The 12122-nt window shown below is 50.7% G+C and overlaps 2 long non-coding RNA genes across 2 annotated transcripts in view; one reads left to right on the top strand and one right to left on the bottom strand.

Annotated features, from left to right (window-relative positions):
• LOC141999978 (uncharacterized) overlaps positions 1-4227 on the top strand; it is a 695529-nt gene extending 691302 nt beyond the window's left edge. The window contains exon 7 of the long non-coding RNA XR_012642141.1: positions 3965-4227. This is a non-coding gene — a long non-coding RNA (uncharacterized LOC141999978). The remainder of the gene's footprint in view (positions 1-3964) is intronic.
• On the bottom strand, positions 3843-5164 carry LOC141999979 (uncharacterized). The gene is made up of 4 exons (XR_012642142.1): positions 5100-5164; positions 4614-4773; positions 4341-4510; positions 3843-4227 (listed from the first exon to the last, which is right to left on the bottom strand). It is a non-coding gene; the product is annotated as an uncharacterized LOC141999979 (long non-coding RNA).
• Between the last annotated feature and the right edge of the window lie 6958 nt (positions 5165-12122).

Genomic DNA, 12122 nt, shown 5'->3' with positions numbered 1-12122 from the left:
CTATGTGCGATGTGCATCGTGCGACAGGAGACGTGTTGTGTGTGTTCATGCGACGTGCAATGTTTTGTATGTATGCGTTTTGTATGTGTGCGTGCTACATGCGACATGTGCGTGTGATGTGCAACGTGCTGTGTGTGTGCGTGCGACATGTGTGTGACGTGCAACACACGATGTGTTGTGCGTGCAGTGTGCGATGTGTTGTGTCTGTGTGTGCGACACACACGACATACACACAACACGTCTCATGACACCACAACCACACAACACACACTCAACATGACACACAAAACGGCACAAAACTCAACACACAGACACACTGAACACAAGACTCCATCATACGTCATACACACAGCACATCGCACTTCACACACACAAAACGTTGCGCGTCGCACGCACGCACAGCACGTCACACGTCACACTCACAAACATGTCTCACACACGCACAACATGACACACACCATCTCACACAGACAGAAAACGCTACACACGTCACACATACACAAACACACACAACAAGACTCCGTCGATGGGGATTAGCCAGGATGGGCAGGGATGGTGTCCCTAACCTCTGTTTGTCAGAAGCTGGGGATGGGGCGACAAGGGATGGATCCCGGCATGATTCCTGTCTGTTCATTCCCTCTGGGGCACCTGGCCCTGGCCACTGTCGGCAGACGGACACACACAGGTCCACTCCTGCCATACTCTCCTCCGGCTCCTGGACAATTCCTCTGCAAAAGCAGCTGCAAAAGCCAAGCATGAGCCATCCCTACACAAAGCTCCATGGGTGCTGGAAATCTTGCCCTCAGCCCTGCCTCACTCTTTCATCCCATCCACATCGGCCCCACTCGACGCACAGAGACGGAGTTAACACCGACAGTCACCGCTCCACTCTCGCACCCACTGCCCTGCATGATTTTCGTCCCCTCCTACTGCTTCTTGGCTTCCGAGACAGCCTGAGGGGATGCACACCTAGCGTGCCTGCCCGTGTCCTGTGAAGGGAGACAGCACAGGGAAAGGCAAGGACAGAGAGAGACAGAGACAGAGTGTGTGTGATGGCCAACATACTAGAGGAGAGACAGAGAAAAACATGGTAGGATAGCAAGCAACTCACCTCCTGGAGTCATCTGTGATGAAGCGGGACTTCATGTTTCCTCTGAATCGTGTGGGGGTGCCTCAGTTTCCCCTAGGCAGTTCTTAAGGATCTAGGTGGTGGGGTAAGGGTGTATGATCGTTGCAGAGCTCTGGAGGGCAGGTGTGTGCAGGGGTCTGGACACACAGAATGGCCGACACCCTCTTTCCTGGCACCTGATGCCCTGGGCCCTTCCCCCCTGCAAGGTGAGAGCTAAAGGGCTGGAGAACAAAGGAATCCGGTGCCCTCCTGGCCGGGGACAGGGACAAAGCCCAGAGGAGGAGGGGCTGGGGGGAGTTTCAGTTTGGGGCTGGCTGGAGACATGGAGTGAAGGGCAGGCGTGGTTGTCTGGCTCACTGCCCCCCAAAATGGACCTGGCTGAGGGGTCCTGTTCTCTGCACCTACAAGCTCTGTGTTAGACCATGTCCCTGTCGTCTAATAAATCTCTGTTTTCCTGGCTGGCTGAGAGTCCCGTCTGACTGCGGAGTTGGGGGGCAGGACCCTCTGGCTCCCCCAGGACCCCGCCTGGGCGGACTGGCTGTGGGAAGCGCAGGGAGGGGCAGAGGAGGCTGAAGGCTCCAAGGTCAGAGCCAGGAAGGTGGAGCCGGGGGAGCTGAGTGTCCTGCAGACAGGCTGCTCCCCGAGAGGAGACTTCCCCAGAGTCCTGCCTGGCTTCCTGGGGAGCAGTTCCAGAGCATCGCCCGGGGACTCTGGGACATCCTCCTCCGAGATGAAACCTTCTGCTGTGTGACGTGTTGTGTGTGTCGTGTTGCATGTGTCGTGTGACGTGTTGTGTGTGTGACTTGTGTGTCGTTTTGTGTGTGTGAGACGTGTTTATGTGTGCGTGTTGTGGTCCACGTTGAGTGTGTGTGTGCCCTGTTGTATGCCATGTTGTGTGCATGTGCCGTGTTGTGTGCCATTTTGTGTGCATGTTGTGTGTGTCGGTGTCATGTGTTGTGTGAGATTTTTGTGTCTTGTGTCGTGTGCCGTTTTGTGTGTCGTGTGTCGGTGTCGTGTGTCGTGTTGTCTGTGTGTGTGTCGTGTTGTGTGTGGGTGTGTGATATTTTGTGTGCGATGTTTTGTGCATCGTGTTGTGTGTGTGTCACGTGTGCTGTTTTGTGTGTCATGTGAGGTGTTGTGTGTCATATTGTGTGTGGGTGTCGGTGTCGTGTGATTTCTGTGTCACGTTGTCTGCCGTTTTGTGAGTCGTCTTGTGTGTGTGTCGGTGTTGTGTGTGATTTCTTTGTCATGTTGTCTGCCGTTTTGTGCCTCGTCTCGTGTGTGTGTGTGTGTGTCGGTGTCGTGTGTGATTTCTGTGTCACGTTGTCTGCCGTTTTGTGCCTCGTCTCGTGTGTGTGTGTGTGTATGTGTCGGTGTCATGTCTGATTTTTGTGTGTCGTGTTGTGTGCTGTTTTGTGTGTCATTTTATTTGTGTGTCATGTTGTTTGTGTGTGTCAGTGTCCTGTGTTATGTGTGTGTGAGAGACGTGTTTCTGTATGTGTGACATGTTCTGTGTATGTGTGTCAGTGTCGTGTTGTGTGTGTGTGTGTCAGTGTCGTCTGTCGTGTTTTGTGTGTGTGATGTTTTGTGTGTGATGTGTGTGTTGTCTTGGGTGGCCACACAGGGTAATGCACAAAGCACTTCCGTCACGGAGCAACAGTGACACCAGGTGGCCAATCCAGATAATGCACAAACCATTTCCCTCACAGAGCAACAGTGAGAGTGGGTGGCCACTGTTACGAATTATACCTGACAGGTCACGCACACAAGCTGCTGCGAATGATACCCGATAGGTCACGCACAGGAACTGCTGCGAATGATACCCGATTGGTCCCGCACACTTCGAGTCTAGGCTGAGGCACACGAACGAAGTCCACAACGGCAGGGTTCCCAAAAAGACTAAGTTTATTACACTCGAGCGTGGTGCCCCCCTGCTCATCAGGAGGGGACCCCGCATGCAGGTTATACAAAGATTATAGACCTTTCAGCAAAGCACATTGCCCTCGTGCATCGGAAACCTTAGCCAATAGACAAACCCTTCCCTTACCTACCACCTATCCCGGCTAGGTACATTCCCCGCGCTAAACCATGACTTCAACTACATTGCATGGTCCTAAAGCAATGCACCAGTAACTTTTCTGATCAGGATGGGAGGCCCACATCAAGGCCAGGAGGCAGGGAGTTAGGAACAGACAAAGAACAGAAACCGGGAGATAAAACAGGCTGGAGACCGGGGGGGGGGAGGCGGAGGATTTTCACAGGAATGCAGTATCTAAGAAACGCTCCTCCTGGTGCATGATGTGCTTGCTTTTAGACAATGGTGGGCCCCAAACCAAAATGGAGTCACATATGCTAACTTTTCCTTCACACCACTCAGGGTAATGCACCAACAATTTCCCTCCTGGAGCAACAGTGACACTCGGTGGCCACTCAGGGTATTGCACAAATCATTTCCCTCATGGAGGAAGAGTGACACCGGGCAGCCCCTTGGAGTAACACACAAAACATTTCCTCACGGAGCACCAGCTTCACAAACTGAGTTTAATAATAATAATAATAATAATAAACAAAAAATAGTTTCACTATAAAAGGTAGATTTTCAGTGATTATAAGAGAGGAAACAGAAGAAGGCAGATTACTGAGCAAATACAAATACACACACATACTAAGCCTAAGATCTTAAAGAGACTGGATTCAGGAAGTAATTTCCCATCCTAAATGTCTTTTGGCATCTTGAAGAGTTTCTGTAGCTTAGACTTCCCGTTGTTTCTCTTTACAGACTAGACTCCTGTCTTAGTCTGGACTTCCCCCTTCTCATTTCCTTTGTCTCTTCAGGTACTTTCAGCAGCCTTTCTACTGCCCTGCATGATTTTCGTCCGCTCCGACTTTTCCATGGCTCCCGAGACCTCACCTGTGGGAATGCACACCTACCCGTGTCCTACAAAGGGAGGCGGCACCAGGAGAGCAGAGGAGAGAGAGACTGAGAAAGTTGGCCAACACACAAGAGAAGAGAGAAAAATATGGGAGGAAGGCAAGCAACTCACCAGCTGGAGTCATCCTCCTAGATGCCACCTTCTCCTGCGAAGGAGACACCATTCCTGGCCAGAGAAATGAGCAGCCCCTGAAAATGGGAACCTTGTCTCTCTCCTAACCACAGCTGGTCAGGAAACATTTCTCACAAATCCAGCCCCCGCTGATGGGGAGTCCCTACCTGGAGCCAGGCGGGCCGTGAGCAAAGCCTTAACCAAACCAGACACTTATCCCACTGACATTCGCGACTGCTCCGCTGCCAACCGGACGACTCCTGGCTGCATCAACAGTGCTCGCGGGCTCACCGCTCTCGCTCGCTTTCCATCCGATGAGGGGAGTCAACTGTTTGTACTAAACCCAGACCAAGGAGGAAAAACAAAGAAGTTACCATCTCAGTGGGTCACATCGCGTAGGCTATCATTATACAATGCTCCATTGGTGCTGGAAATCTTGCCTTCATCCGCGCATCAGCCCCACGCGATGAATCGAGACAGAGTTAACCCCGACAGTCACCCCTCCACACTCGCACCCACTGCTCGGCATGATTTTCCTCCGCTCCGACTTCTCCATGGCTCCCGAGACCTCACCTGTGGGAATGCACACCTACCCGTGTCCTGTGAAGGGACACGGCACGAGGAGAGAAGAGGAGAGAAGAGAGAGAGAGAGAGTTGGCGAACACACGAGAGAAGACAGAGAAACATGAGAGCAGGGCAAGCCACTCACCACCTGGAGTCATCCTCTTGGATCCAACCTTCTGCTGCGGAGGAGACACCGTTCCTGACCAGAGAAACGAGCAGCCTCTGAAAATGGGGACGTTTTCTCCCTCGTAACCACAGCTGATCAGGAACCTTTTCTTACAAACCGAACCCTAATTTACGGGGCTTCCCTACCCGGACTCAGGTGGGGCGTGAGCAGAGTCCTCACCAAACCGGACACTTACCTCACCGAGACTGGCGATTGCTCGGCTCCCAGATGGAGGGCTCTTGCCTGGCATCACCAACGGTCACAGGCTCGCTGCTGTTAAGGAAAAGTTAGCACATGTGACTCCATTTTGGTCTGGGACCCACCATTGTTTAAATGCCAGCACATCATACACCAGGAGGAGTAATCCTTAGATACTGAATCCATGTGAAAATCCTCCTCCTTGTCTTCAGCCTGCCTTGATTTGCAGTATCTGGTTTTTGTCAGTCTCTAACTCCCTGTCTCTTGGCCTTGATGTGAGGCCTCCCATCGTGATAATAAAAGTTACTGATGCATGGCTTTAGGACCATGCTGTGTAATTAACATACTGGTATAGCACGAGGAATGCACCAAGCAGGGATAGGTGGTAGATAAGACAAGGGTTTGTTTATTGGCTAAGGTTTCCGATGCACGAGGGCAACATGCTTTGCTAAAAGGTATATAACCTTTGTATAATTTGCATTCAGGGTCCCCTCCTGGCTAGCAGGGGGGCACCACGCTCGAGCGTAATAAACTTAGTGTCTTTTGGGAACTCTGCAGTTGTGGACTTTATTTCTGTGCCTCAGCCTAGATTCGAACTGTGCGTGTCCTACCAGGTGTAATTCGTAGCACTTGTGTGCGTGTCCTACCAGGTATAATTCGCAGCAGTTGTGTGCGTGTCCTACAAGGTGTAATTCGTAACACAAGTCATTACCTTGCACCCATGCCATCCACCCCATTAGCAAAGGGGTTACATACCGGGCACATTCTGCATGGGACCTCAGGAGGTCATCTAGTCCAACCCTCTGCTCAAAGCAGGACCAATCGCCAACTAAATCATCCCAGCCAGGGCTTTGTCAAGCCTGACCTTAAAAACTTCTATGGAAGGAGATTCCACCACCTCCCTAGGTAACACATTCCAGTGTTTCACCACCCTCCTCGTGAAAAAGTTTTTTTCCTAATATCCAACCTAAACCGCCCCCACTGCAACTTGAGACCATTACTCCTTGTTCTGTCGTCTGCTACCACTGAGAACAGTCTAGATCCATCCTCTTTGGAACCCCCTTTCAGGTAGTTGAAAGCAGCTATCAAATCCCCCCTCAGTCTTCTCTTCTGCAGACGAAACAATCCCAGTTCCCTCAGCCTCTCCTCATAAGTCATATGCTCCAGTCCCCTAATCATTTTTGTTGCCCTCCGCTGGACGTTTTCCAATTTTTCCACATCCTTCTTGTAGTGTGGGGCCCAAAACTGGACACAGTACTCCAGATGAGGCCTCACCAACGTCGAATAGCGGGGAATGAACACGTCCCTCGATCTGCTGGCAATGCCCCTACTTATACATCCCAAAATGCCATTGGCCTTCTTGGCAACAAGGGCACACTGTTGACTGATATCCAGCTTCTTGTCCACTGTAACCCCTAGGTCTTTTTCTGCAGAAATGCTGCCGAGCCATTCGGTCCCTAGTCTGTAGCGGTGCATGGGATTCTACCGTCTTAAGTGCAGGAATCTGCACTTGTCCTTGTTGAGCCTCATCAGATTTCTTTTGGCCCAATCCTCTAATTTGTCTAGGGCCCTCTGTATCCTATCCCTACCCTCCAGCGTATCCACCTCTCCTCCCAGTTTAGTGTCATCTGCAAACTTGCTGAGGGTGCAATCCACACCATCCTCCAGATCATTTATGAAGATATTGAACAAAACCGGCCCGAGGACCGACCCTTGGGGCACTCCACTTGATACTGGCTGCCAACTGGACATGGAGCCATTGATCACTACCCGTTGAGCCCGATGATCTAGCCAACTTTCTATCCACCTTATCGTCCATTCATCCAGCCCATACTTCCTTAAGTTGCTGGCAAGAATACTGTGGGAGACTGTGTCAAAAGCTTTGCTAAAGTCAAGGAACAACACGTCCACTGCTTTCCCCGCATCCACAGAGCCAGTTATCTTGTCACAGAAGGCAATTAGATTAGTGAGGCATGACTTGCCCTTGGTGAATCCATGCTGACTGTTCCTGATCACTTTCCTCTCCTCTGAGTGCTTCAGAATTGATTCCTTGAGGACCTGCTCCATGATTTTTCCAGGGACTGAGGTGAGGCTGACTGGCCTGTAGTTTCCAGGATCCTTCTTCTTCCCTTTTTTAAAGATGGGCACTACATTAGCCTTTTTCCAGTCGTCCGGGACTTCCCCCCATCGCCATGAGTTTTCAAAGATACTGGCCAATGGCTTTGCAATCACATCCGCCAACTCCTCTCGCACTCTCGGATGCAGCGCATCCGGTCCCATGGACTTGTGCACGTCCAGCTTTTCTAAATAGTCCCGAACCACTTCTTTCTCCACAGAGGGCTGGTCACCTCCTCCCCATGCTGTGCCGCCTAGAGAGGTAGTCTGGGAGCTGACCTTGTTCGTGAAGACAGAGGCAAAAAAAGCATTGAGTACATTAGCTTTCTCCACATTCTCTCTCACTAGGTTGCCTCCCTCATTCAGTAAGGGGCCCACACGCTCCTTGACTTTCTTCTTGTCGCTAACATACATGAAGAAACCCTTCTTGTTACTCTTAACATCTCTTGCTAGCTGCAACTCCAGGTGTGATTTGGCCTTCCTGATTTCACTCCTGCATCCCCGAGCAATATTTTTATACTCTTCCCTGGTCCTTTGTCCAATCTTCCACTTCTTGTAAGCTTCTTTTTTGTATATAGATCAGCAAGGATTTCACTGTTAAGCCAAGCTGGTCACCTGCCATACTTACTATTCTTTCTGCACATCGGGATGATTTGTCCCTGTAACCTCAATAAGGATTCTTTAAAATATAGCCAACTCTCCTGGACTCCTTTCCCCCTCATGTTATTCTCCCAGGGGATCCTGCCCATCAGTTCCCTGAGGGAGTCAAAGTCTGCTTTGCTGAAGTCCAGGGTCCGTATTTTGCTTCTCTCCTTTCTTCCCTGTGTCAGGATCCTGAACTCGACCATCTCATGGTCGCTGCCTCCCAGGTTCCCATCCACCTTTGCTTCCCCTACTAATTCTTCCCGGTTTGTGAGCCGCAGGTCAAGAAGAGCTCTGCCCATAGTTGGTTCCTCCAGCACTTGCACCAGGAAATTGTCCCCTACACTTTCCAAAAACTTCCTGGATTGTCTGTGCACCGCTGTATTGCTCTCCCAGCAGATATCAGGGTGGTTGAAGTCTCCCATGAGAACCAGGGCCTGCGATCTAGTAACTTCCGTGAGTTGCCGGACGAAAGCCTCATCCACCTCATCCCCCTGGTCCGATGGTCTATAGCAGACTCCCATCACCACATCACCCTTGTTGCTCACACTTCTAAACTTAATCCAGAGACTCTCAGGTTTTTCTGCAGTTTCATACTGGAGCTCTGAGCAGTCATACTGCTCCCTTACATACAGTGCAACTCCCCCACCTTTTCTGCCCTGCCTGTCCTTCCTGAACAGTTTATATCCATCCATGACAGTACTCCAGTCATGTGAGTTATCCCACCAAGTCTCTGTTATTCCAATCACATCCTAATTCCTTGACGGTGCCAGGACTTCCAGTTCTCCCTGCTTCTTTCCCAGGCTTCTTGCATTTGTGTATAGGCACTTGAGATAACTCGCTGATCGTCCCTCTTTCTCAGTATGAGGCAGGAGCCCTCCCCTCTCGCGCTCTCCTGCTCCTGCTTCCTCCCAGTATCCCACTTCCCCACTTACCTCAGGGCTTTGGTCTCCTTCCCCTGGTGAACCTAGTTTAAAGCCCTCCTCACTAGGTTAGCCAGCCTGCTTGCAAAGATGCTCTTCCCTCATCTGGCTCTTAATCTGAAGGCTGAAGTTACATTTCCCTGTTCGGGTACTTGGGGCTCCTCTTCAACAGTACAGCACACAATCCGCTTAAGCCCCCACCCAGTAATCTGGGGAAACTAACCAGGGCCACTGGGTGCCTCTAAGAGGCCATACTTTCCCCACTCACCAGCACTGAGTGGAGAAAAGAAACTTTAATAAAAAGGAGGAAAATCACCTTGTCTTAGCTTTGGAGAACACCACAATCAGGATTCATAACACGACACTATGAGCAAAAGACCCGCCCACAGTACGCTGGGCGGTGTCCTTTTGCCTCGGGCTCTGAAATCCAGAGACCAAAAGCTCTTTGGAAGTGCCCCTCCCTTCACTGCACCTCACTCCCAGCTGCTGTCCTGGGTCAATGAAAACCCAGAGATCACCTCTCACCTCCTGGGGGGAAAGCCCCTTTCTCCCTCCCCTGTCTGCCCACATTGCCGGTCACTTGCCGTTCCACCCTGTCACTGCTCTGCTGGCCACCCTCTCTCCTCTGGGATGTCTTGCGGTCCCACTAAGAGCGGTGCCGGCTCCCTAAAAGTAGCGGCCACCAGAGCCCGAACAGTAGCCCCATCCCTTCCTCTTGAGGCCACACACCTGCATCACCCCTTCTCCCCGAGGCCCCACTCCTGCGCTGACTCTTCCCCCCAAGACCCCGCCTCCCGATCACTGCTCTCCGCCCACTCCCCACCCTCCCTCACCCTTACAGTCATTACAAAGTGGTAAGGCAGAGCCCTCCCATTTCTAAAAGTCCTGGGGCGTTGTGCCCCCCTATTCACACACCCCTGGGTCCCGGCGCTTCACACAGCTCTCACTGGTCTCAGCTGTTAGCGAGGGAGCCTCACCGCTCGCACAGACTCGGCAGTTTCCTGCCTGAGAGACTGTCCCAAAGCAGGACTAACGCTTAGACCTGGTTCTCGGGGATTTCAGATCTGTTGATCTGCAGCAAGGCTCTCCACTGAGTCTCAGTCAGCTCTGGTATCTCACAGAGAAGAAAAAGAGGGTCAAATGGTGCTGGGAACCCTTCAGAAGAACCCACCCCACCAAGGACCAACACTTGTCTCCTCCCGCTCTCAGCTCCACTGAGAAGTTTTGGGGGGTCACACCTCGCCTTTCTCACCCTAGGGGCCTGGGAGAGCAGCCATAGCCAGGTGTCCCAGTGGCGCAGTTGGTTAGCATGCAGTACTTATAGGGCAGTGCTGAGAGGAGCTATGCTGAGGTTGTGAGTTCAAGCCTCACCTGGAGCACTGGTTTTCATTAACCAAATGGCTTCACTCACTTGTTTGTTTGGCCCTGTGGAGGGTAGAATGCCAGCCCAGGGGACACTGAGGATGGGGGAGGACTCAAAAATGCCCCCTTCAATTATTCCCTCCTCTCCAGAGTGCAGGTCAGAATCTACAATCCTTTCTCCCCCACCAGCCGCTGTGCCAGGATCCCTCAAGCAGAGCCTCAAGTCCTGCGGATCCTTGACGCCTGGGGAGGGAGAGGAGCAAGGTAGCAAGGTAGCCATTAGAGGGCTTTCTCTTCCCCTGCCCTCTTCCCCAATTCTTGTCACGCAAGCAGCAAACAGCAAAAGACCAGAAGTCTGAAGTGCAGACAATGCGATGTTTCCTGGGGTTAGTTTCCAAGGAAGCATATTTTGAAGCCCTTCACACCACTGGGGCTTATCTCTATACACCGATAGACTCTGTTCCCCAGTGTTCCCTTCCCAGCTCCGACACTGCAAAGCGTTTACCCCGCGTCCCCCTTCCCGGCTCCGACGCTGCAGAGCCTTGCCTGTGTCTCTGTTCCCTGTTCCCATCCCCCACTTCGCAAACATGATTCCAATTTCCACTTCCACTTCCTGTTTGACTCCAGATTATATGGTAATATTCTCAGCTATACCTTAACCAATCATTTTACTAAAAAGAAAAGGAGTATTTGTGGCACCTTAGAGACTAACCAATTTATTTGAGCATGAGCTTTCGTGAGCTACAGCTCACTTCATCGGACGCATACTGTGGAAATTGCAGAAGACATTATTATATACACAGACACCATGAAACAATACCTCCTCCCACCCCACTCTCCTGCTGGTAATAGCTTATCTAAAGTGATCATCAAGATGGGCCATTTCCAGCACAAATACAGGTTTTCTCACCCTCCGCCCCCCCACAGACAAACTCACTCTCTTGCTGGTAATAGCCCATCAAAAGTGACCACTGTCTTCACAATGTGTATGATAATCAAGGTGGGCCATTTCCTGCAGAAATCCAGGTTCTCTCACCCCCCTCCAAAAGCCACACACACAAACTCACTCTCCTGCTGGTAATAGCCTATCCAAAGTGACCACTCCTCTTACAACGTGCATGAAAATCAAGGTGGGCCATTTCCAGCACACATCCAGGTTTTCTCACCCCCCCACACACACAAACTCACTCTCCTGCTGGCAATAGCTCATCCAAACTGACCACTCTCCCCACAATGTGCATGACAATCAAGGTGGGCCACTTCTAGCATAAATCCAAGTTTAACCAGAAGGCCGGGGGTGGGTGGGGGGTAGGAAAAAACAATGGGAAATAGGCTACCTTGCATAATGACTTAGCCACTCCCAGTCTCTATTTAAGCTTAAATTAATAGTATCCAATTTGCAAATGAATTCCATTTCAGCAGTTTCTCGCTGGACTCTGGATTTGAAGTTTTTTTGTTGTAAGATAGCGACCTTCATGTCTCTGATTGCGTGACCAGGGAGATTGAAGTGTTCTCCGACTGGCTTATGAATGTTATAATTTTTGACATCTGATTTGTGTCCATTTTACTGAAATGTAATTTTTAATCATTTTACTGAAATGTAATTAACCAATCCTAATATATTGTAACATAATTCTCTAACCAATTATATCCCACTACACTAATGAACTTACACATAGCAAAATTAATTATACAGCAGTCAGAAACTATTAGAGAACCAGACAGACTGACAACAGAAAAGTGGGGGCCGTAAAGTTAAAACATATTGAAATGAGGGTTTCACAACCACAACCATTGAGAAGGGATTTCATAGAATCATAGAATCACAGAATGTCAGGGTTGGAAGGGACCTCAGGAGGTCATCTAGTCCAACCCCCTGCTCAAAGCAGGACCAATCCCCAATTAAATCATCCCAGCCAGGGCTTTGTCAAGCCTGACCTTAAAAACTTCTAAGGAAGGAGATTCTACCACCTCCCTAG

The sequence above is a fragment of the Natator depressus genome, chromosome 16 (genome assembly GCF_965152275.1).
Source record: "Natator depressus isolate rNatDep1 chromosome 16, rNatDep2.hap1, whole genome shotgun sequence".
Lineage (NCBI taxonomy): Eukaryota > Metazoa > Chordata > Testudines > Cheloniidae > Natator > Natator depressus.
This window is presented reverse-complemented; position numbering and strand designations above follow the sequence as displayed.